This window comes from Melospiza melodia, unplaced genomic scaffold (assembly GCF_035770615.1).
Source record: "Melospiza melodia melodia isolate bMelMel2 unplaced genomic scaffold, bMelMel2.pri scaffold_47, whole genome shotgun sequence".
In the NCBI taxonomy this organism is placed as follows: Eukaryota; Metazoa; Chordata; class Aves; order Passeriformes; family Passerellidae; genus Melospiza; species Melospiza melodia.
This window is the reverse complement of record NW_026948793.1, coordinates 1915375-1941446: the sequence shown is the minus strand read 5'-3', so window position 1 is coordinate 1941446 and position 26072 is coordinate 1915375. Positions and strand designations below refer to the sequence as shown.

General features: G+C 48.4%; 1 long non-coding RNA gene across 1 annotated transcript; it reads left to right on the top strand.

Moving 5' to 3' along the window:
• The first annotated feature begins 202 nt into the window (after nucleotides 1-202).
• Nucleotides 203-12992, top strand: LOC134434753 (uncharacterized). Its single transcript, XR_010031920.1, has 2 exons — nucleotides 203-313; nucleotides 12778-12992. It is a non-coding gene; the product is annotated as an uncharacterized LOC134434753 (long non-coding RNA).
• Nucleotides 12993-26072: the final 13080 nt, after the last annotated feature.

Genomic DNA, 26072 nt, shown 5'->3' with positions numbered 1-26072 from the left:
GAAGACCCGAGGTCTTCAGAGGTATGCTTGCCTTTATGGGGGCTTGCGTCCAGCGTGCATCGTAATTAAAGCATACCGGGCTTTACAACTTTTACAAAGTTGTGAGGTTTCTTCTTTTCTCCGCAAAACATTCTTGGTGAGCCAGGCAGGAGAAAGAGATACTTTCCGTCTCCATCTCTGCCCCCACAGGGACAGGGGGGGACCGACGGACTCCTAGGCCCGCCCCAAGATTTTCCTGGAGGAGGCTCCGCTCCTCTCGACTTGCCTCCTGCTGGGACAGACAAGGACCTGCTGGCCTGCGGAGGAAGATACAGTATGTACTGAGGGGCCCCTGGGGGAGAGGAAGGAGAGCAAAGGAGTAAACCACCCAGAGACGTCTGGGTTCAGCTGATAGAGCAGCTGTATTAGAGACGGGGTTCATCGTTCTGATAGAGCGGAACCGCCAGCAGCTCTGGGGGTGAGCTGGGTGAACCCGTGTATACGTGTATTAAGGTTCATTGTTCTGATAGGGTAGAGCTGAACCCGCGTATGTTTTCTTTGTGTGTGTGTGTGTGAGTGGTGTCCGGACACTGTGTTGCTGTATGTTGCATTGAGTGATCGGCACGCTGTATTTGTAATTGTGCAAGTGTATAAAGTGTATGTTGTATAAAAGAGAGTAGATCCATAGTGCTCTACTGCACGGGGGGAGGAAGTCCTACCTGCCGCTGAAGAAGCTGAGTAAACACAGGCCGAGGCAAGCTGTGGGGGCGGGGAGCGCCTGACAGAGAAGACAGAGTAAACTGTAGAAAAGCGTAGGTGAAGACGTTTCTTGAGTAAAAGTAGTAAATTGCAGTGTAAGTTGTGCATACTTTCACTATCGCTAGACGAACCCGAGGGGTTCCTCTGCCTCAGTGGTTTAGACTTGACCCCTGAGAGTTTGTGAATCCGGTAGATTATTGGATAGATAGGGGAGATGAACAAATTCATTTAAAAAAACTCTACCAGACTTCAGCTAACACTCTTGTAAGTCTAGACTGAGAACAACTTGCCATAAAAGATTTAGAGCTCCCTGTAATAAATAGAATAGCTTGCCTTTGCGAAAAATTTCAAGTAGCCTTTGGTACATCAAGGGGCTGGCACGCTGCGTAAGTATTATTACAGTGTATAGTTTGTGAGAAACACTGGTATTGCTGTTCTAACAAGCGACAGAGCACGTGCCCCAAGTGTAGATTAGAAGTTTCTGATCAAGCTGATTCAGAGGCTAAGATCTTAAAACTTGTGTGTGGGAAATCGCATCTGATACCTACCACTTGGAGTGTGTGGGAGGAAGATTGAGAAGCTACTGTGAAGTCCTCTGAAAAGAGGTTTGGGTGGGAGCGAGATAGGGCAAGAAGGAAATAATGAGAACTAACCAGAGCAAAAAAGTTCCACAGGCCAACCCCTTAGGGTGCATCTTAGCCCACTAGAAAGAAGTCACTAGCTGGGGGAGCTCTGAGAATAAAAAAATTCTAATCCAGTATTGCACACACTAATAACCCTTATACAAGTTAGAAGACAGAGCAAAGTGGCCACCCACTGGAACCCTAGACTATAATACTTTACTGCAGTTAATGTTGTTTTTAAGACGAGAAAGTAAATGACATGAGGTCTCGTATGCTGATAAGTTTTTCTTTTAAGAAATCACCAAGAGTAGCAAAAAGACTGTGAGATTAAATCACCCTCAGACCTACTGGTCTTAGCCCTTGAAAAAGATAACAAGGCAAAGAGAATGCAAATCAAACACTGTTGTTCAGCATGCAGTATAGGACAACGATGTATGAGATCAGATAAGGTCTATCGTTCTGAGGAGCAAGAACGAGACACATTTGAGTGAGTCAAAGCTCCTCCACCTCCTCCCTGAGGGGGGGAGGTTAGAGAAGTTGAAGCTGAAACTGAAGATGAAGAGGAAGAGTACTTCCCCATAAAGGAGGAGGACTCAAGTAGAGAAAGCACATCTACTAGAACCCACCCCACCCGTGGGAGTCCAGTTGCATCTAGAACTAAGAAGCAAGTAATGCTACAGGCCCCTCTGCGACAGGCAGTGGGACCAGAAGGAGCCAAATTAATGATTAAAGTGCCATTTACCACCCTTGATTTAGAAACATGAGAAAAGATTGCGAAGAATTATTGTGTTGACCTGATACTCACTGCCAAATGCCTATGATATGTTATCAAACAACACAATCCAGACTGGGCTGACATCCAGCTACTACTAGATGCTTTCACTGAAACAGAGAAACAGCTGATCCTAAAGACAGCAGAGAATTTGGCAGAAGATTACTGTAAAGCCACACAGCTAGATGTGAAAGAACATTTCCCCCTCCAAGACCCAGAATGAGATCCTAATGTGTCGGCAGAGGTAAAGAAATTAGCAGAGTATCAAGAGTAGATAGCAACAGGAGTAGAAAGAGCTATTCCAAAAACCATAAACTGGTCTGCCTTATATTCCCTTAAGCAGAAGCGTTCTGAGACTCCATCTGAATTTCTAGAGCGTTTAAGGAATACTATGCGTCGTCATACATCATTAGATCTGGAGTCTGAGATAGGGACAAATCAACTAGTTAATACATTTTTAAAGCAGTCTGCTAGAGATATCAGGCATAAACTTCAGAAAATTCAGAGACCAGATGAGAAGAATCTTGAAGCCTTGTTAGAAGAAGCCTAGAGAGTATTTAGTAACCAAGAAGAAAGATATAAACAAAGAATGAAAAAGTTAGTGGCAGTAGTACAAGAAGAAAAGCAGAAGAAATACAACCAGAGACCGCCAAGACAAAGACCACCACAGCCGAGCAAGAACCAGTGTGCAATCTGCAAAAGAATTAGTCACTAGAAAAGCCAATGCCCAGAACGAAGAAGGAGTGACCAACAGATAGCTGCACACGTACAAAACAACTGAAGAGGACCGGGGGATTCTACGCCAGCAGATCCATAACAATGAAGCTAAGAGAAGAAAAGAGTAGGATTTTTAGTTGACACAAGAGCTACATATTCAGTCTTAAATAAAGCTTTAGTACCAGTAGAAAATGATTATGTTGTAGTGCAAAGAGCAACTAGCCAGTCTGAAAGGGCATATTTTTGTAAACCTTTGAAGTATAAATTGAGAAAACAATAGAGTATTCATAAATTCTTGTACATGCCTAATTTGGTGAATTAAGCACTTTTAGGGAGAGATTTATTGGAACAATTACAAGCAACCATTACATTCAAAAATGGGGAAATTACTCTGGAGGTGAATGATCAAAAGTACATGGAGGTATTAAGTTTAACTCTGACAGCTATTGGCATTAAGGAAGAAAGTGATGAAGAAATACTAGGTCAGGTATTTCCTGGGGTATGGGCCTCTGATGTGCCAGGGAGGGTGAAAAATGCCTTCCCCATAGTAATCAAACTCAAGGAGGGGGCGCAACCAGTGAGAATCAAGCAGTACCTCCTAAAGAAAGAGGATAGGAAAGGAATCAGCCCAATAATCGAAAATTTTCTGCAGTTAGGATTACTGAAAGAATGCCAATCTGATTTCAATACTCCAATTTTACCTGTTTGGAAATCTGATGGGTCATACCGGATAGTACAGGATTTGAGGGCTGTCAATAAAATAACAGAAGATCTGTATCCGGTGGTAGCCAATCCATACACTTTATTAACTTGCCTAACACCTGAACTAACCTGGTTTACTGTTTTAGATTTAAAGGATGCCTTCTTTTGCCTCCCCATCCATGAAGCCAGCCAAAAAATCTTTGCATTCAAATGGGAAAGCCCTAAAAGTGGGCACAAAACCCAGCTCACATGGACCAGACTACCCCAAGGCTGGAAAAATTCCCCTACTTTGTTCGGGGAGCAACTTGCAAAGGATCTGGAGTCCTGGGAAGCTCCACAGGAAGAAGGAAGGCTTTTGCAGTATGTGGATGACCTTCTAGTGGCCACTCGGACGAGGGAAGCATGTGTGGCCTGGACGGTAAGCCTTTTGAATTTCCTAGGACTCCAAGGATACAGAGTATCCAAGAAAAAGGCACAGGTAGTGAAACAGAAAGTTATCTACCTGGGGTACGAGGTGAGTGCTGGGCAACGGACTTTAGGGCAGGCTCGCAAGGAAGCCATATGCCCAACCCCAAAACCCCAGACAATAAAAGAGCTCCGAACCTTCTTAGGCATGGCAGGATGGTGCCGGCTGTGGGTTTATAATTATGGACTGCTCATCAGACCCCTCTATGCTCTGATTGCCAATGGAAGCAGAGATCTCCAGTGGACAAAAGAAGCAACACGGGCCTTTCACCAGCTGAAGAATGCTCTCATGTCAGCTCCAGCTCTGGGACTTCCAGATGTGAGTAAACCATTCTTCCTATTTTCCCATGAGAAACAGGGAATTGCCCTGGGAATACTGGCTCAGGACTTGGGTCCATACCGGAGGGCAGTTGCTTACCTCTCTAAGCAGCTAGATGCAACAGCCAAAGGATGGCCAGGTTGCCTCAGAGCTGTAGCAGCAGTTGTGCTGAACATTCAAGAGGCACGCAAGTTTACTCTGGGACAAAAATTGACTGTGCTAGTGTCCCACACAGTGTCCGCAGTACTGGAAGTAAAGGGTGGCCACTGGCTTTCACCTCAGAGGTTTCTGAAATACCAGGCCATCATGGTAGAGCAAGATGATGTAGAGATCGTGGTGACTAATATTGTCAACCCAGCTTCCTTTCTCAGTGGAAACCAAGGAGAAGCAGTACACCATGATTGCCTGGAGACCATTGAAGCTACCTACTCGAGCCACCCAGACTTAAAGGATACCCCTCTGGATGATGCAGAGACCTGGTTCACTGACGGGAGCAGCTATGTTGCCAATGGGAAGCGACATGCTGGGTATGCAGTGACCATCTGCAGAGAGGTAATGGAGTCTGGACCCTTACCAACAGGTACCTCCGCACAGAAGGCTGAGATAATTGCCCTGACCTGTGCCTTGAAAAGGGCAAAAGGGAGGAGAATAAACATCTACACAGACTCGAGGTATGCATTTGGAGTTGTACATGCACATGGGGCCATCTGGAAGGAGAGGGGACTGCTTACCTCACAGGGAAAGAACATCAAACATGCACAAGAGATAATCCAGCTGCTGGAAGCAGTTCAGCTGCCTGAAAAGGTAGCAATTATGCACATTAAGGCACACCAAAACGTGAGCTCAGAATTGGAAGAAGGAAATGAGCTGGTGGATAGAGAGGCAAAAGAAGCAGCAAAAGGTGAGGTAGCTACTGAAGGAGTCCTTATTCCAGATGGACAAATCTCCCTTGAAGGTAAGCCAGAATACAACAAGAGAGATAGGAAATTAATTGAAGATCAAAAAGGGACGTATAACCAAGAAGGGTGGGCTACCATTGAAAAGAAACTGGTAATCCCTTCCCATTTATTGTGGTCACTAGTAAGGGAAGAACACCAGAAAACGCACTGGGGAATAAATGCCCTATACACATACCTGATTGAAAGAATTGTTGCTAGGAATTTATATGCCACTATTACTCAAGTGACCCGACAGTGTGATCTTTGCCTCCAGACTAATCCCAAAAATACCCCCAGACCGAAACTCGGTCAGAGTGGGAGAGGCCATGGGCCTGGACAGCAGTGGCAAATTGACTTTTCAGAACTCACAAGGAAAGGGGGGTATCGGTATTTGCTGGTATTGACAGATACATTTTCAGGGTGGCCGGAAGCGTTCCCCACCAGAACTGTCAAAGCTCGAGAAGTGACCAGAGTATTATTACAAGAAATAATACCGCACTTCGGAGTTCCAGCCACAATATCCTCAGATAGAGGATCACATTTCATTTCCAAGATAGTGCAACAGATTAGTAGCCACCTGGGCATAGACTGGTGTGAAGGTCCGCCCAAAATGAACGGGTGACGAATGATTTTTGGGTGCAAAAATAACCAACAAGAGGCACAGGGGTTTTGCAGTAACAAATCAACAATGTACAATTTATTGATTATAACCACAGCTAAATATGCGTTTGGTTAAGGGATCCAGGGAAGAGAAGGGTAAGACAAGGAAAAAGGGAGGAAAGGAGGTCCGGGAATGGGGTATAGCTACCAAAACGTGATGTCTTCGGGGTCCCGCCGCCGAAACTCACTGGTACACGTCTTGGGGAGATCTCAAAGGACAGTTGGGCCGAACCCCAATATATATACTGTTCTTGGTTGGGGGAAGGTAACTGAAATTAGGTTTCCATGGAGGGGAGAAGTCCATTGTTTTCATGGCCGAATGCTCACATGTACGTTAAGTTTTCCCCCTCCCTGAGTGTGGAGGGAGTACAGTCCCAGTCTCTGGAAGGAGGTTGCCAGGGGGGTGCCATGGGGGTGCCATGGGGGTGTCAATAGGGTGCCAGAGGGGTTCTTGGTTCCTTGATGAGGGGATTCGCATCTCTGTTGGTCTGTCACGGTGGTTGAAGACAGGCAAGAGGGGTCTTCTCATGGAGCTGGGGAGGAGCCACCCCAGAGCTCAGTCCAGCCAGGTCAGGAGTTTGGAAGAAAGTCCAGTTCAATTGTCCAGAAAAGGGCAGCATGCCCCCTTCGAGTACAGCACGGCGTGTTCTGCAAGCATCACTTGTGAACACACTAGATAAGCAGGAGACTTTCTTTCCCAACCGGCTTAGCAGCTTTAACCCTTCGGTAGTCTTTTCTCATGACAATTGTGAGGCAAAAAATGAAGGATTTTTGGATGGACTTCTACACGACCCCGTGACTCACGATTGTCTTGAGGAATCTTCATCAGCAGAGCTCTAGAGTGTCTTTGAAACTCGTTGCATGTCGGTAGCATAACCCCGGAAAAGTAGGGATGACAGGAGAGAGGGGATAAAAGGGGAAGAGAAGGAAAAGAAAGAGGGAAAAGGGGAACCAATAAACATAAACATAATTAATATTGATCATCATAACAACTTCACACGTGGTTATTTGTTATAACAATTTCAAAAATTATGATAATTTTAACAATTTCAAAAAATATTTATCAGTTAAAGCAATATCATTTAACAATTTCAAAATGATTAAAACAAATCACAACAAACAGATCATAATATTATCATCGTCTTTTAAAATTATTTTCTAAGAAGTAAAGTAACTTTCTGTAAGTCACACTTGATATTTAAGAAGTTGTTCTAGGGCACATATGCTTGATTCATAGCTGTTTCGTATCAAGTGTTTTGGGGACATCTATTGTATCGAGTACATCAGCTAAGCGGTGTGCATTGACTACAGCTGACAGTCTCTTAAGCTTTTTCATCATTCTCCAATTCAAAATGAATAGGGCTGCTGACAAGATAAAGCCAAGCGTAACTAGGATCAAAAGAACAACAATTGGATGGCACACACTGTTCAGAACACCTGTGGCAGTAGGTGACCACCCAAAAAGAGTATCCCACCACCTATGCTCAACATCCTGCTTTGCCCTCTCCATAACCTGGTGTATTTGTTTCACATTGTGATGAACAGTCACCAGGGTCTTCTGTCCGCTCTCCTTGATTTTCTCGAGGATGTCCATCAGGTCCTGATGGAGCAATAGTTGTCTCACGAGGGTGAGGTTCATTCCGATAGGAGTGGGCATCAGCTTCTGGATCAGCGTGTAGTTGGATTGCAGTAGGTGGTGAGAAGTAACTGGAGCTTCATAAGAGAAATCGCGTTCTACTATCTTAGTAAAGTTACAAGCACAAAAATTTGAATGATTCTTTGCATCTACCACAACATCTTCTACAAAGACAGAATCACATGTCGTTCTAAAGCATGCACAGCCATTGCCTATGTATATAAGAGCTGTCTGGGTATCCTCATGTGGACGAATCTTGAAATGACAGATATTTTGCTCTACGTCTAAACAAATATTTGATCTATGATTGCATTGCTTTCACAGATGAACTCTTGTTGTTCTCGGACAACACAAGTTTCCAGGTTAACAGTTTGCCATTTGTCATCAACCTGACGGGCCCATCCCCTATGTTCAGTAGGATAGAGAACAGCTCCGTCATGGTTTAATCCTAATGCAATAACAGGGAAGACCAAATGTACAGAGGCATTGCGTATGGTTAGGACAAAAGCAGTGGCTATGTTTGAAATGGGATCATAGGTAAAGTTCACCAGGTTCCACCAGGATTGGAATTCTCTTTCAAATTCAGTGGCACTGTCCCAGATTATTTTCCGAATTTCTGTGGGGAAGGTGCCTTCCTCGCCCTCTCTTATGATTGCAGCAGAGACAGATTGCATCCACAATTGTGCCTGGATACAGCTGAGGGCTAAGGAAACATTGTTCTGTGTAGCACTAAGTGCATCAATTACCAATTTGTGATCATCCACATTCACTCTTTCCCAATTTGGTAATATGCTTGATAGCAGCCACTGGTGTGTTCGCAAAAGCCAATAAGAATGACTGCAGTAGTTGCTGTAATTTGGTCAAATCTCTAATTGTGACAGCCAATTTATTCAAGTTCAATTAATTTACATGTTATGTATAATATCATCACCTGGTGTTACCATAAGGGGAAGGAAAAACATTATTTCTGTTATTCATCACTAGTGTTATCATGGTTTGTCAGGTCTTCATGTCCCTCGGAGTTCTTCTGAAAAAGTAAACACAACAGACTCTGCCACGAAGAGGCAGAAAAGGTTAGAACAATGGAATTGCCAGAGAGGTTTTGAACAGCAGTGGTACTTCCCCTACAGCAGCAGGGGGTCCACCAAAAACAGGTTGTCCAGGGTAATGCCCTGGGTTCTTGAAATCATCTGCTCCCTGTAGTGAAGGAATTGTGCTTGGAGCTGTCTGGCAAAAAGCAGTGATTTTGGAACACTCATTTACCCCCCATCTATAGTAAGAGGTGTGAGAAGTCCATTTAATCTTTTCACCTTCTGCCCTATCCTGCACACTTTTGACAGTAAAGTGAGAAACATTACCAGATTGAATTTCCTGTGGGTTTAGGAAAATCCCAAACCATCCCTGCATTGCTTTTACAGTATTATCTCCTGTAGCTCTTTTAAAAGCATCAGCCTGGAGCAACCCAAATATAAACATAGCATAGGACTTGGTGTTAATACAGACAAGAAAGTAATTCTGTCCCTCACTTTGGAAAATACTCCAAACAGTTAACAGTTCCCCAACCTGGGCATTGTCCTGTTCCTCTCTGTTAGCAGAAGTGGGGGAGAGAGGAGGGGTTGCTTTAGTCACAGAGGCAGGTTTATTTTGGCTGCTACCCAAGCTCCCAGTTTCTTGGATTGCCCAGTTCTCCTCCACCTCCCTGGGAGCCAAGCCAACCACAAACACCCCTTCCCAGGTAGTGTACCTTTTCTCAGCATCTTTGAAACCATAGGAATAAAATCCAACAGGCTTTGTCAGACCCTCGGGACCCTGCTGCCAAATGTTTACTGAAAGTTGTGAGGAGGCAAATCCCCACTCCACCTGAAAGGGGTCTGTAGTATAGATAGGGTCCAGTGCTTGGTGAGCTGTCACTTCAAGAATCAGCAATTGCAATGTTTCCTTCTGAGAAGAAGTCCAATCCCATTTTATTCTTTTTCTCAGCAAGTCATAAAGGGGAACAAAAGGGTCATTCTGGTTACTAAGAAGTTTATCTGGTCTTTCTATAGGAGACAGAGCTACTATGGTTTTCTGAAGGAGAATTGCTGTAGGTTTAAGTGTTCCCGGAAGCCTTTGAGTTAAAGAGGTCATAATTTCAGGCTTTACAGGTGATTGGATTGGAGATTCAAAACCAGGAATTAATTTCTTTTCATGAATCAATTGCAGGCAGCCAGATTTGTGAATGTTTTCCAGGAGTTGGTCAAGGATACCAACCAAAGGGTCTCTCCTTTCCAAGGGGTTAAGCCCCTCAGCCCAATGAGCTGTGTGCTGATTTGGGGACCATGGGATGCGTCTGTCTGCTGTTGTTAGGAACACCCCATGTCTCCAGCACCCTCCAGCTTCTTGTTCTGACAAAAGAATCTGATCTCTCCCAGTGAGAGACACTTGACAAATGTGTTCTGTTTCAGATTTTTGGGGGCGAAGCCCATACTGCTTTGCAAGTTTTGTTAATTCAGTAGCAGTGTACGGGATTTCTTTAGTGGTTTTGTGCGGGCTAAAATCTTCATTATTGATATAGTTGTATTCTGTTTTAATTAGAGGTTTTGTGTTGTTACAGCAGTGTTTCCCGCAATTTTTCATCAGGGTTAATTCTGTTTGAGAACAATTTTGACTAGTGTGAGGAGTTTCTTTCTCCTCTGTTTCTTTTGAGGAATCAGAGTTCTGTGAATTTTTAACATGTTCCTCTCTCAGGGCAGTCCGTAACAAGTTATTTACATTTCTTTCTTCATCCAATTGTTTTTGCAAAACTTCAACTAGGTTTTGGAGGGAGTCTATGATAGCATTTTCCTCACTTTTTTGCTTAAAGCGAGTTTCTATGGCTGCTGTGAGACAGGCACCCAAGACTGAGCAGAGGACGGTTTTATTTTTGCCCAGTTTAAATTTTGTTTCATGTTGCAAAGAAGATATTCTATCAATAACATTTTCTAAGTTAAGCCAATTGCAGTTTGCCCATTCTTCTCCCCTCGGAGAAGGTGTGGCATTGTATTTAGCAAGCAGAGCATAAAATTCAGCTTTACCTTTTGCACTGAAGTTTTTAGTCATTTTGTGAGGGGAACAAAGCTACACCAGGGAGTTAACTTAAGTTACACAAATCACACAGCCTTTCCACTGTCCCCTTGCTTCCCTGGGTAGTTGAAGAGACAGAATCAATCTGGGAGGCCCTGTGAGGTTGCTTCAAATTTGTCTCTTCCTTCCCAGACAGTACAGATACGCACTCACATGAACACAGGCACACACAAATGTTTTCTTTGTGAGGGGACCAGAACCTAGAACAGGGAAAAAGCCACTCAGCCTTCGCTGGGCCACCCCTCGCTCCCTGTGTAGGTGAAGTGACAATATCTGTCTAAAAGGCACTGCTTAATTACTTCAAGTCTGCCCCTTCCCTTTTAGACAGTCCAGGTACACAAAATACAGCAGTAAAAAACAGTTAACAGGTTCAAATTCACCTCAAAAACAACAGTAACAGGTTCAGATTCAATTCAAATACAACAACAACAACAACGGTATCAGTATCAGTATCAATATCAGTAACAGCATCAATATCAGGATCAGGAGAAGTATCAGTGTCAGTGTCCGTGCCGGTAAAATCAGTAACAGAAATGACAGTAACAATTTCCCCTGCTTTTGCACCGAAAAATCTTTTGTGTCAATTCCGGAGCCTGTGTGCTCAATCGAGCATGAGATTTGGCTTTGGCGTGTGTAGTTTGTGAGAGGTTACAAACTACACAAAACCTGCAAAATCTCACTGGCTGCTGGAATCCTTGTCCGTGACGCCAATTATGTGAAGGTCCGCCCGAAATAAACGGGTGACGAATGATTTTTGGGTGCAAAAATAACCAACAAGAGGCACAGGGGTTTTGCAGTAACAAATCAACAAGGTGCAATTTATTGATTATAACCACAGCTAAATATGCATTTGGTTAAGGGATCCGGGGAAGAGAAGGGTAAGACAAGGAAAAAAAAAGGGAGGAAAGAAGGTCAGGGAATGGGGTATAGCTACCAAAACGTGATGTCTTCGGGGTCCCGCCGCCGAAACTCACTGGTACACGTCTTGGGGAGATCTCAAAGGACAGTCGGGCCGAACCCCAATATATATACTGTTCTTGGTTGGGGGAAGGTAACTGAAATTCCATTGTTTTCATGGCCGAATGCTTCCCAGTCTCTGGGAGGAGGTTGCCAGGGGGGTGCCATGGGGGTGTCAATAGGGTGCCAGACGGGTTTTTGGTTCCTTGATGAGGGGATTCGCATCTCTGTTGGTCTGTCACGGTGGTTTAAGACAGACAAGAGGGGTCTTCTTATGGAGCGGAGGGGAACCACCCCAGAGCTCAGTCCAGCCAGGTCAGGAGTTTGGAAGAAAGTCCAGTTCAATTGTCCAGAAAAGGGCAGCATGCCCCCTTCGAGTACAGCACGGCGTGTTCTGCAAACATCACTTGTGAACACACTAGATAAGCAGGAGACTTTCTTTCCCAACCGGCTCAGCACTTTTAACTCTTCGGTAGTCTTTTCTCATGACAATTGTGAGGCAAAAAATGAAGGATTTTCGGATGGACTTCTACAGCATGGCCTGCGCTGGCCAGGCCTGACTGTGCCAAAGGCAGAGCTCAGCTGCCCTTGGGGGCTGCAGGAACAGTCCTGAGCCCAAAGAGCCTCCATGGCTGTGCTGGAGACCAAGGCTGCAGGAGGGAAATGCAGGGCTGCTGCAGGATGGGGAGGGCATTGAATTCCAGCACACACCTCAGCTCTCTGATGATCCCAACACCATGCTGGGCTCTGTTTCAGACTGGAGCAGAGCAGATGATGATGGGTCAAGAGCCCTGCAGGGCCATCAGGGACCTGCAACTTACAAGGTGCTCTGTTCTCCCTCAAGTGCTCTCTGAGAGATCCAATCCCAGCTGGGCATCTCAGGGCACAAGTGGCACTGGCTGTTCATGGGCACATAACTGATGTCAGCCTGGATAGGGGCACAGCTTTTATTACCTGTTAGTTTCATAATATACAAGCAAATCTTTATTATCTGGGTCATTTAAGTACTGTTAAGAAATGGCACAGTTTTCCCATCTGGAACAGGAATTTCCTGGAGGTGTACAGATGGCAGGAGGAAAAATACTGATCTTGCCTTCTACTGGTGTGACCAATATTTTGTCTATTACTTCCTCTCCATTTTTCTTCAGGTGTTTTCAGCTCTTCTGTTGAAATGGCCATGTCTAAGCACATCTCTTCCTTTACAGCAGGTGGATCTATGTACTTCTACTGCTCTCTGTTTTCCTCCTCTAGATGCTCTCTGGTCATTCAAGTGCCTCTCAATGACTGGCTTCATGCTTTGAGCTGGATGAAATTGCTCAATATTTCTGAAGTTCAAATAAATATATAATAAATATCATCTTAATTGTGTTTTTATCTATCACAGAATTACCTTATGTCTTTGTCTAAAACTGTTCCTGTACAGAAATCTCTTGGGGATGGTGGACATGTCAGATACCGCTGGGACATCACAGAGAGCTGAGGAAAGAGCTGTGATGGTTATTAAACTGTTCAAATACTTAATTTGTGTTTGTTTGCAAGAAACCTTTCTGTTCCTCTGAGTGTCACCAGTCCCTGACACCAAAGGACACAAACCTGCTGAGTTGTGGCTCCCACTGCAGGGGCACTTGGTCCTTGGCTCTGCACAGGAGAGCTCTTCATCTCCTTTCCCTCATTTCCTCCCCCTGGGCATGGAGGGAGCTCCTGACTTCAGCCTGTGACTCGTGTGTGCAAAGAGCAAATCTGGGCAGAATCAGGGCAGGAAGGGTTTGGGGGAACCTTGGGATCTGTGCTGGGCACAGAAGGTGTTTTCCATTGCTCTGAGACTGTCTGCTGTAGAATGTGGATTTAATACCCAGCAGAGGAATGACTTTTGCATTTGATGCAGCTGTGGCTTGCCTTGGCTTTGTTGGCTGACAATAAATGAACATCCCTCTGTGTCTCAGGCAGCTCCTTCTCCAAGGAAAGCAGGTGGGAGTTGGAGCCAAGGAGCTGAAAGCTGCAGGTGCAGCCTGGGCTGGAGGGAGCTCAGATTTGCACAAGGCTGCTCTGAGTGCCAGGGCTTGGATGGGGGAAATGGTGGGGTGGGGGTATGGACAGAGTCTGATTGATTGTCAGCCATGAAGGGTCTTGATTTTCATATCTATTCAAACTGAATGAGGAACTACTTGGATTCACTGTCAATAAGAGACTGCACAGACTGATTTGTGAACAGGAAATGTCCCAAACAGGACCTTAAAAATCTTTTCTCACTGTCTTTTTAAATATAAGGCATTCACTTAGAACACACTACTGAAATCTATCAAATTAACCACAAACATTTGAACACTTAAATCAAATCAACACTTAAATCAAACTCCAGAGGCTTGGGTTCTTAAGGTGTTCTGAATGTTAATGATCTTTGGGACACTGAATTCCTGCACTGAAGAGCTGAAGGCTGAACAAGCATCTGCATCAGGAAAATTCAACCGCAGCCTCCAAGGTGCTGAGGATGTCAGCAGCCCCCACTGAGGCCATCCCTGCCCAGAGACCGTGGGGGAATGGGCAGACAAGGAGAGCGTCCCTGGGGCTGGGGCAGCACAACTCAGAGGCACCAGCGGCTCCAGCTGGAAAATGGAGTGTGGAATGTGGCTGGGGAAGCCCTGCCTGGGCTGTGCCAAGCAGGACAGACAAGCCCTGCTCCCATCCACTAAAAAACAACTCTCTCAATGAGATATTTAAAAGAAATTACAATTGTTTGTGTACTCTGAGATGGACTCTCGTGAGAAATACCAACAAGATATTCTCAGGAGCTTAAAACAACAAATCAGCCTTTACTGACAACTTTAGAAAATCAGACAAGCTTTGCCAAAAGATTTATTATGACAGTGTAGTGGTTTTTAGTTTGTTAATTTAAGATTTTTCTAACCTTGAGATTTTTTAATTAATTTATTGATGAGCGTTCTGGGTTTTAGTTTCAGTTAATTATTTATCAATTTACTTTTATTACTTTTTAAAACTCTTCTATGTCAAACTATGGCAGATATTTGATCAACAAAAAACACTTCTCAAAAGCATTGACTTGGCCCATTCAACTTCACACTCTAAGCCTGATTAACTTAATGTTAATCAAAATTTGCATGAGCACAGAAACAGAAGAAGAAGACATAGAATGAGAAAGACCAAAAAGATACTGAGAAGCACACAGACAGCTGCCACCTCCTGGATTCCAGCACTGTTCAAATGGAAATTCCAAGAGGAGGTGGGATCAAGATGTGTGCTTGCCTTGTCATCAGCCTAAAATACCCCTTGATCTTGCTGGGCCCTTCCCCCAGGTGGGTCTTGGGGTCATTTGGTCCCTCAGGAGCTGGGCTGGGGCTGCAGAGGTGGCTGTGGAGCATTGCCTCTGCTGTGCCAGGGACTGGCAGACACTGCTGGGCTGGGATAGAGGCTCTGGGGGGATTGGGGTCACAGGGCAGGGCAGTGTTGGGGTTCCAGGGCAGGGCAAGGCTGGACCTGCCCCTTCCTCCCCCACACACTAAAAGTTTCAAGCCAAAAAATCTTCTCCAGTCTGCCACAGTAAGGCAATGTTGGACGTGAAATCCCTATTCTGGTCATGGGCACCTGGCCGAGAAGGACAGCTCTTTTCCATAGGAAGGAAAGCACAGAATCTTGCCAAGTGTTTTGCAAGATGAGAGGTGACCCTCATGAAACCACTGCCAGCCAGACTTTTCCTGGCAATATTCCTATGGGAACAATCCCTGGATATAAGGAAATTTGGAGGTGAAACTGCAATTCTGGCATACGTGCCTGGAGCAGCATGTCAGATCTTTTCCATAGGAAGGAAAGCACGGAGCACCACTGTTTCAATAGTGGATGAGACCCTCAATATGCCAAGGTCAGCCTGACCTCTTGGGCGGTCAAACCAGCCAGACCTGCACTGTATTCCTTTGTTTTTATGGGGCCCTGAAGTGCCACAATGGTGCCTTGGTTCTGGGGGGCTCCACACTGCCACAATGGCTCCTTGATTACAAGAAGATCTGAAATGTCACAATGGACCCCTTGTTTGATGGGATCCCACAGTGTCACAGTGGCTCCCAGGTTTCAAAATTGTCCCAATGATTCCATGAGGCCTTGCAGTGTCACAATGGTCTCCATGGTTCCCCAGGCCCCACAATGTCTCAGGACTCCTCTGTTCCATGAGCCCTGCAATGTCACAATGGAGCTTTAGACCCTGGAGTTTTGCAGTGTCACAATGGTCTCATTTTGGTTCCACAGTCTCACAATGGTCCATTGATGACAGGAGGTCCTGCAATGTCACAATAGACCTTTGGCTCCATGCAGCCGTGCAGTGTCACAAAGGCCTCTTGGTTTCACCAGGCCCCATAGTATCAAAATAGTCCTCTTGGTTTTGTGGTGACCCCCAGGGTCACAATGGTCTCACTGGTTCCATGAGGCCTCACAGTGTCACAATGCTTTGCTTATGGATCCTCATAGTGTCACAATGATCTCCATGATTCCATGAGTCCCCTCAGTGTAACAATGATCTTCTTGGCTCCATGGTGCCCCACAGTGTCACAATGGCCCCTGGGTTCCATGAGGCTGTGAAGTGTCACAATGGCCTCTCCATGATTACATAAGGACTTGCAATGTCTCAATGAACCTTTGGCTCCATGGGGTCTTGCTGTATCACAATGATCCCTACATTCCATGGAGCCACACAGAGTCAGCACGATCCCCTTGGATCCATGAGGACCAGCAATGTCACGGTGCTCTCCATGATTCCATGAGGCCCCACAGTGTCACAGTGGTCCCTTGGTCTCACAGGCCCCACAGTGTCACAATGGTCCCTTGGTTCTATTTGCCCTGTGCTGCTGCATTCCCCCTTCCCCTTCTCAGGCCACCCTGCCAGCTGAGAAATGCTCCTTGGGTCTGGGCCTTGGCCAACAGCCCCTGGGCTCAGCTCCTCTGCAGCTCATCACAAACACTGTCTGCTCCAGGCACTGCCGCTGCCCAACCAGCTCCTGGTTCCTTAGCAGCAGCCCTGGGAAGTGTTTGTGTTCCCTCAGTGGCACAACATCCCTGTTCTCACACTGCCAAAGAAAGCTGTTGATGTCAAGTGTGGCCAGGATGAACCGTTGCTGGGACTGAAGCCCCTCTCTTGGGGCCCTACAAACAGCGCTCCAAAAGGAGCCCTTGGAGCTCTCCTGGGCCAGCCACTCCCTCTGAGTAGGGCCTCTCCCAGCTGGGAACTCTCCCGTTTGCTGCACTCAGGGGTCCTGAACAACCACAGAGCCTGGGCTGCTTCCCCCACTCCTCCAAGCTCAATCCTTGACCCACTGGAGAGATGCCAAAGGATCCCCAGTGAGCATTCTCTGCCCTCAGGGGAATTGCTCACAGGTGCCTTGCACTGACTCTTTGTGTCTGTGTGCACACAGGAGTGCCTGTGCTGGGGAAATGTGGCAGAAATGCTGCTCCCTGAGGGGTTTGAGTGCCTTTGATAGCTGAGCCACTCAGGCCTGTAAGGGTGAGTCACAAGCTGTAAGGTATGTTAAATGCTCCTAAGGGTTGTTCTTTTACTAAGTAATGAAGTTTAGTATAAGTTATAAGCTAAGCTGAATATTGTTAAGTGTTATTCAACTGTGAAATCATTAAGTCCTAGGTTATAAGTAAGGTTAAATACTGTCAAGTGCTGTTCTTTTGCTAAATGCTGAAGTCTAAGGTATCAGTCAAGATCTGTTAAGTTTGGGCTCTGTTTAGCTTTTTGGCTGCATTCCTTTTTTCCTTGCCCACACTGTCCTTTAGCCACACACACATGCATGCACACACACATGGACATTTCATGGTTCATTTCTGGTTTGGTTGCCTGAATTTTGTTTGGTTTTGTAGTTGCTTTGTTTCCTTGGTGTGCCTGAAGTGTCCAGTCAGGAGCAGAGTGACTCTTGCCAAGGAACTCTGTGGTGCTGTCCCTTAATATTAAATCTGCTTTTTGATGATCCCTTGCTGGGGATATTTTCAGCACTCTCAGCCCCTCGTTGGTAACAGGGTGAAGGAGCCCTGGCCCAGGCTCTGGCCCTGGGGGACACGGGGATGCTGCTGGGGGGTCCCTGTCCCCCTGTGCCACTCCCAGGGCCCCGGCCCCCCGTCCCCGTGTCAGGCTCTGGGGTCCATCTCGTGGAACATCCTCTGGGGGAGGCTGCAGGGCCGGGGCCGGGGGAACCCGTGGGGACAGGGGACCCCGCTGTGCACAAGCAGGGTTGGACTGCTCTGGGGGGACCTCTGAGAGGGGCTGGGGCAGAGCGACCTCCCCAGTGACCTCACACAGCCCCTGTGATATCACACAGCCTCCTGTGATGTCACACTGCTACCTGTGATGTCACACAACCACTCTGTTATGTCACACACAGTCTCCATATGATGGCATTCAGCTGCTGTGTGATGTCAGAGAGCAGCTTTGTGATGTCAGTCACCCTGTGATGTCACAGCCTTCTCTGTAACATCACACAGCTGCTCTGTGATATCATACTCCATGTCACAACCCACACTGTGATGTCACAGAGCCGCCTTCTATGATGTCACAGTTAGCTCTGTGATGTCACACCTCCCTCAGTGCTGTCATACAGCCCCTTGCTGACATCCCAGCTGCTCTGTTGCCCCATGACATAGTCCCAGAGGTGCTGCTGTGAGACAGCCCCCTCTGGGACATGCCACAGCCCCTGCCAGTGCTGAGCCCCTGTGAGCTCTGTCTGTGCCCTGCTGGTGTCCCTGAGGGGCCCTGGCAGTGCCCCAGCCCTGCTGGGCTGTGCACAGGAGCTGCTCCTGGCCAGAGCTGTCTCTCTGCAGGGCTGCCCTTGCCAGGAGATGCCTCTGGGCCAGGAGCCCGGCCCAGCTCAGCAGCACAGACACAGCACAGGGACTTTAATGACCCTCTGGGGCTTTGGTGCTCTTTGCATCAGACACAGTCCCTCAGAGTGTGCTCAAAGAACTTCTCAAGAGCTCAAAGTGAGACTGAAGCACTGAAGTTTCTTGTACTTTAAAGAGATCCCTTTGAGGGACAGGACTGAGAAAGTGTTCCCAGGTTCCAGGGAGAGCAGAACACTGGAGGCAGTGATGACAGCTGGGGACAAGCAAGGGAAACGTGTCTCTGTTCTGAGCACACCTGGATGTTTTTCAGGAATGCAAAGGGCCCAGGCCTGAGCCCCAGCCCCTGGCCAGGCAGATCCTGTCCCTCCCTCCTTGCTCAGGGCTCTTCCCGGGATGGGCACTGGCATGTGGGGATGTGAAATGGCAAAGGCAGGAGCATGGGGCGGCCCCTGCCAGGCTGCTGAGCAGGGACAAGGAGGCAATGAGGCCCCAGGCCTGCAAGGGTCACTTGTCCCCTCGTGGCCTCAGGCCCAGGGCCAGCAGCCATGGCCAAAGTGCTGCCCAAGTTGGCTCTGGCAGGGCTGTCTTGCAGCTGCTGCCCATCCCTGTGCCCTGTGCAGCCCAGGCTGTCCCACGGTGTCCCTGCCCTGCGCCTCTGTCCCTGCAGGCTGTCGGCATCCCCCGGCTGCCCCACCTGGCTGGGCCCTTCCTTTGCTGACAGCTCTGCCTCCTGCCTGCCTCTGCCTGCCCACACAGAGCCTTGGGCTGCTCCAGGCTCCTGCTGGGGACGTGCTGCACCACAGCCCTGCCCTGTCAGGGAAATTCCTTTTTCCTGGTGCCAGTCTGGGCCTTCCCAGCTGCCCTTAGCATTAATTCTTCGTCTCTCTGGGTGTTTTCCATTATATCAAAAGGATCCACCATCCCTGAAGTTGCTCTTTAAACACTCTCATGGCTCTGCTCCACTGTCCTCTGTCTCCAACCCACTGAGCACAGAGCTCCATTGTCCCTATACAGTGCTCATGTGCCCAAGGCCTCCAAACCCCTCCTTGGGACACCTCTGGGCCCTCTCCAAGGTGTTTCCAAATGAAGACATTCAGTTCATAGTCTAAAAAAATCACCAGAGGACAGGGCCAGCCTGACCTGTCTGTCCTGGCTACTTTTGTCTGGGAGCAATCCTTGGATATATGGAATTTGGGAGGCCAAATTCTAATTTTGGCCATGGTCCCTGGACAAGAAGGCTGGTTCTTTTCCAGAGGAATGAAGGAACAGAGACCCTCTGTTTCAGGGGCAGATGAGAAGTGACCACCAGAGGCCAAGGCCAGCCAGGGCTGGCAGGTTTTGTTTTGCAAGATACCCTTGCATAGAGGAAATTTTTTAGGGAGAGTACCAATTTTGGCAATGGGCATCTGAAAAGTGAGATAGTTCTTTTCCATAGCAAGGAAAGCACGAGCCCCAGTGCTCCAGGAGCTGATGAGAGGCAGCCCTTGACTTCCCAAGATCAGCCAGAGCTGTCATCACGTGGCCCCTGGGAGGCCAAGCCAGCCAGACCTGTTCCATGTTCCCTGGGTTCCATGGGGCCCCACAGTGTCCCAACGGTCCCTTGCTTCCAGGTGGCCCTTGGGGACGTGGTTTTGCGGTGATGATGGTGCTGCCAGGGTGCCGTGGCACTAGGTGAGCATCAGGGTCTCTTCCCACCTCGATGACTCTGGGATTCCCTGCTGAGCGCTCTGTCACCAATCGTGTCCCACGCGTGCTGTTTAGGGCCAGCCCCAGCAGTGACTGTGGGTGCTGGGGAGATGCTCCAGGCGGGCCGGGGCAGCTGAGGCTGTGGGGCCATGTCCAGGCCGAGGCTGCCCGTGTGGCTCCCTGGGGCCCCGCGCAGGGAGTAGCCGCCATCGGCTGGCCCAGGCTGGGCAGGGCCATGGGCACTGCTCCTGCAGCTGCCGCGCCAGGCAGGCCCAGCAGAGCAGCGCCCACAGTGCCCGCCTGAGGCGGCCGGGCCGTTTGCTCGGGGCAGCGCTGCTGCCTGTGGGCCTGCGCTCCCAGCTGGCCAGCTGAGGCGCCGCCAGGGCTCTGCGGGGCAGGTCCCTGGCTCTGTGGCCCTGCCTTGGGCCCCTGCTGGCCCACGGAGCCTTCGCTGCACAGGGAGGGAAGTGAGGCACACAGGGACTCCGCTGCCTGCTCCTCAACCCAGACCTCCTGAGGGATGGGTAGTGGTAGCCCATCTGCCACAAGATCTGCCAGCCTTTGGGCCCTGCCTTCTCCTTTGGACAGTTCGTGGATGCTGACTTCATCCCAGTCACTGTCCTCCTCCTCCTACAGCAAGGGAGTGGGCCCAAAGCTGAAGATGCTGTTACCTTCACAGCAGTCCTGTGGCAGGTCTGTGCTGCTGCTTTCTTCCTCCGTGGAATCATCTCGGAGTTCTCTGAGCTCTGGTTCACTGCAGTCTTCCCAGCTGGAGAGGTCTTGGGAGCTGCTGAACTCTCCTTGGGACAGCTCTGGCTCTGCCTCACCTTGGCAGTCTTGGGACAGCTCAGTCTGGCTGTGGGATTCCCAGTCTTCATCATTGCCAGCTGAGGTGCCCTCCTCACTCTCCTTCTCTGCCAGCACTGAGCTCTGCTCTGCCTCTTCCAGCTGCTCCCTGGGGGTTTGGACTCCCAGTGGACTGGGTGAGGGGCTGGAGGGCAGCAGGGGCTGTCTGGAGGAGCAACTGGGCTCTGTGTCCCTGCTGATGGCACCTCCTCCCTGGGGGCAGGAGAATGTGCCTGGTTCTCCTGGCTGTTCACACTTCCTTCCCCTCACTGGCTCAGCTTTGGCTCAGTCACCTCCTTTTCCATTGGGGGCAGCTCCTGGACTGTTGCCCTTTGTTGCCACTGGCGGGGCTGTTGCTGTGCCCGATCTCCCCACAGCACCCTCACAGCCACCTTCCACTGCTGCAACTCATGGGCACTCATTGCTCTGCATGGGGACGCTTCCTTGGCTGCCATTGCTGGCACCGACTGGGAGAATTCATAGCTTGTGGCCTCTTCCCTCAGGCCAAGCTCTCGGGCCCCAACATCTCCCCACTTGTTATCTCTCTCAGGTTTCTTCTCTTCCTCCTCCTCCTCAGTGTCTGACCGTGGCCACGCTGAGGCACCCACTGCCCCCACCAAGTGCCCGCTGAGGGCCTGGTCTTGCCCCCAGCTGGGCAGGGGGCTGGGTGACTGGAAGGAGTTGAGCTTTGTCTTGCTCTCTTCCATCTTGGAGCTCCTGTAGCACGGACAGATCCCGGGAGCTGCTTCCTTCCAAGAGAGCAGCTGTCACGGGACTGGGCACCCCAGGGCTCTGCGCCCCTTATATACACCCTCAGTCACGGTGGAGCTCTCTGATGTCACAATGGTCTCTGGGCACTACCATGTCCTACATCATCAAGGGCCCTGTGTGACAAAGGGCCACACCCAGCAACCCTTCAGCGGCTGAGCCCACTGGAAGCTGCATGGAGAAGCCCCTGGCCTTGGGCACTTGCAGCCCTTGCTGTGCCCAGGCCCTTCCCACAGTCCCACTGTGCACCCACTGTGTCATGGTCCTACTTGACAGCCTGACCTGCACCCTCAGAGCCCTGCCTTGGCAGAGTGGGCACGAGCCATTGGCCAGATGGACGCAGCCGGGCACTTGTGGGCAGTGGCTCCATGTGCAGCATCAGACTGAGTATGGGGGACTGTTGAGAGTTTTTTGCAGATTGAGGAGTTCTTGCTAGACAATGGCCATATTCAGCCGATGCACAATCCAGCCGGCTTGTACTAATGGACAATGGACACATCCACAAACAATGAATAATGGACATATTCAGAAATGGGGCCGGTACATCCTTGAAGAAGATACAAGAAGAAGAGTTGTTAAGACTCAGAAGGTTTGTCAGTGAGCTTGGGAAAGAAAGAAGAAAGTGAGCCATGGTTGGGCCAGATGACCACAGCAAGACACATGAAAAATTAGGTGATCCAAACAGCATTCTAATTTAGATGCGTGAGCAGCTAGGATTAACCAATCATGTATTAGCTAGAGACGCATGGACAGTAGAGATTTATTATAAATATAGTCTTTTTAGGGATAATAAATTTGGCTTCACTGGATCATATTGGTTATGGTGTGATGTCCCTGAACCTCCACACCGCACATTTCTAGTGAGAATGCAGGCAGGCCCAATGTCACAGCACTAAAGGGACTCAAGGTCGGCAATTTTGCTGATGTGCAGAGGATCGGAGCCAACGCTCGAGGAGTGGAGAAGCTGGTCGAAAGTATCCTCACTGTCCCAGGGAGAGGGAAAGGTTACTGGAGCTCCGGTCGTAGATGACTTGAATCTCACTCTGATCAAGGTGAGCGGCCGGGGAGGAGATGGGGTCTGAACATGAAAGGGAAGGTGTTCAGAAACTCCTCCAACATATCCTCTCTAAGAGAGAACAAAAGTATGATGCTTCCAATTTGAAGGGACTACTGCACTGGGATTGGGACCATAATCTCATAGCAGGAGCACAAGTTTCTTTTGAGATTTCGACATGGAAAGCTGTGGGGCGGATGTTGTGGGATAGCATTGCATCTGGCAGGAGTGAGGCAAAAGAGGGGTCTAAATATGCTATTTTGGGGAAAATTATCATAGAGGTGTTGCAAGCCTTAAAGGCAGAGAGGAAAGCTGCTGCTGTGGCTTGCGGAGCCCTTGCCTCCGAGCCAGAACAGCCTCAGACATTTCCATAACTTCAGTTCAGCAACTGTTTTCTACCACCTTAGATATTCCCTCACACAGCCCACAACCCCTCAGCTCAGCATCGAGCATTACACCGACTGCGCCTCCAGCTCAGAGCAGGAATAAGGAAGCTGCTGCCTCTTTGGGGGGGTTAGCCTGCAGACCAAAGGACAGTTGTATTTAGAGTTTAACAGCTGTTGACCACAGAAACGAAACATGCTGTAAGGGAAAAGGATAAGGAAGGAGATGTTATTATGAATAGTGCTTCTATTGAAGAGGATTTAAAATCTTTAGTGGACAATTTGCAAAAAATGGTAATTCAACAAAAGGATTCAGTTGTCTCCAAAAGAGACTATTCTTTTGAGAAAATGGACTTGTCAATGACAGTGGGTTCAGACAGACAACCAGGAAAGTGGTTACCACCCTCTCAGTTTGTCTCTGAGCCAGCGTTCTTACCGGTTAAACGAAATCCTCCTTGTCATGCTGTAAAGAATGTGGAATTAGAGTTGGAATGTGACCCTGAAATTGAAGCAGCTCATAAACAAAAGTGAAAGGGAGTTATTACAGAAGCTATTGTAGAAGGGACTTTTCTCTCCAATGATGTAGAGGCTTTTCCTGTAGTAACTAATGCTGCAAGTAGAGTTTGAGAACCTTTCAACTGGAAGATTTTAGAAAAATTGAGAGCTGCAATTTCACAATTTGCTTGAAAATCCCAATGTGCACAGTCACTTCTGCAGTATATTTTTACAACTATCACATTAATTCCAGCTGATGTGCATACCCTAATAAGACTTAGAATGCCACCCCATCAGCAGGTGATGTTTCATAAAAGCTGGGAGGAAAAGTGTGCTCAAGAAGCAGCAAGACCTAGAGTGCAGGGTGATCCTCTGTATGGTTTAACAGCACAACAGTTACTTGTCAAGTGACCCTGGGCTACTGCCCCTGCCCAGGCTAGGAGCATTGATCAAGTCTTACAGATGAGCCAACAACTAGCATATAATGCTATCCTTGCACTTCCAGATAAGTTACACCCCATGTCTTTTACACAAATTCACCAAAGAAGAATGAAGACTTTGATAAATTTTTAGACAAATTGCATGAAGCTATCTATAATCATTCTGATTTAAATTCAGACACAAAGATACAATTGGATGGACTTTGGGATCATTTCTCCATTCCAAATGGCTTTCCCTTCAGTCACAAGAGCCTTCCATCTCTTCCAAAAATTGCCTGCTGAAACTCTTTTTCTCCCATCCAAATCAGTTCACTACTCCAGCATAACCCTTGAAGCATGGACAGACAACTCTTCAACAAATTATAGTAGAAAAGAAGGGTATTTATTGCAGCCCTGGTCACATGTGAACTAGTTTCCAAAGACATGTGCAAGGAGTTGCAGACTCCTGCTCTCTATTTCTACAGAAAAGGTTTTACATTAGGTTTCTAAGGACCCATAATACATAATTATTACCTGCCTGCTTCACATTTTTATCAGCTGAATATATATTACAGCTGCGCAATTGTATTCCCTTAACTGGATTGGTGGGATTTTGAAATGAGGGAGTGGTTGTATGGGAGGAAGAAAGAAGTCTTCCTCATGGTGAACTCTCCTCCCATGGCCAGTTGGCAAGGCCTTTTGACCTGCTGCTCATGGTCCAAGCCTCTCCTAACTGTTCAATTATTCTTAAGGCAAGGTCTTTCTATGGTCTCTGCTTCTTCACAATTGCTTCCTCTATCCCTGTCACGCCTAGCTTTATGTTCCTAATATATTTGGTACTCTTTAACTAAGGCACATGATTTCTGCTAGCTGTATTACTAACTTAGCTTCTTACCTCATTTTAAAATCTTAACTAAAATATGCAATCTTCTACTATCCCAATTCTATTCCCAGCTGGGCCCTCGACCCATCTGCACTTTTCAATTGTCCTCATTACACTTTCAGCTAACCCCTTGACTCACCTCAGGCCCATCCCCGACTGCCTCTCTCCCAGCAGCTCAGAGCTGCATTGCACAGCGCTTGCTGTGCACCACAGAGCACAAAGCAGGCTGGCCTGGTGGGCCTGAATATTTCTGCCAAACACTCTGCATCTCACACCTTTGCTCTGGCTCAGTGCAGAACTGCAGGATTGCAAGTGATTCCTCCCAGAGCTGCGTGAGGCGCTGGCTCCTGCAGATGGGCCCTGCCAAGCTGTCCCTGCCTCACGCTGGCCTCGCTTCCCTGGCACAAGTGCTGGGCCTGAAGGAGCTGCCCTGTGCTCCAGCCTGCCGAGCAGCCCGGCTCCCTGCCCCGGTGCCCAGAGTGCTGCACACACTGCTGGCCTTTGCCAGGAGTTGCAGGGCAGCCGGCAGAAGAGGAGGAATCCTCAGCCAGCCCAGCGGCCCGTGGCTGCCCTTGGCCTTTCTCTGCTCCTGGGCACACTCCAGACGGCCAATGCCTCCAGGCTGGGCTGTGCCCAGCACGGCTGCGCTTCCCCTCGGCAGCAGCCAGCTGCCACCTGGGCTCTGAGAGCAGAGGATTCGCCCGCTCCCAGCAAGAGGCACCCAGGGCCCGGCTGCTGCCTCTTGCAGCTCCAAGGGCCTCCTTCCAGCCTGCCTCTGCCGGGGCTCAGGCTGCTCCAGCCTCTGCCGGGGCTCTGCTGGGGCTCCAGCCCGGGCAAGGCCGGGCCCGCTCTCACCTCACAGGCGCTGACAGCTCTGCACCACAGGAGACCTTCCCGAGCACCCTCTCTGATCTTTCTGCTTTCTCACTTGAGCAAGGCTCTCCTCCAGCCAAAGAGATTATTGCATTTAGGGATCCAAATCCAAGTGGCAGGAGCCCAAATGCTCTCCAGTCACAGCTGAAGGCCTGCATCTGCACAGGGTGTTTGGGATGCCTCATTCTTCTTTTGG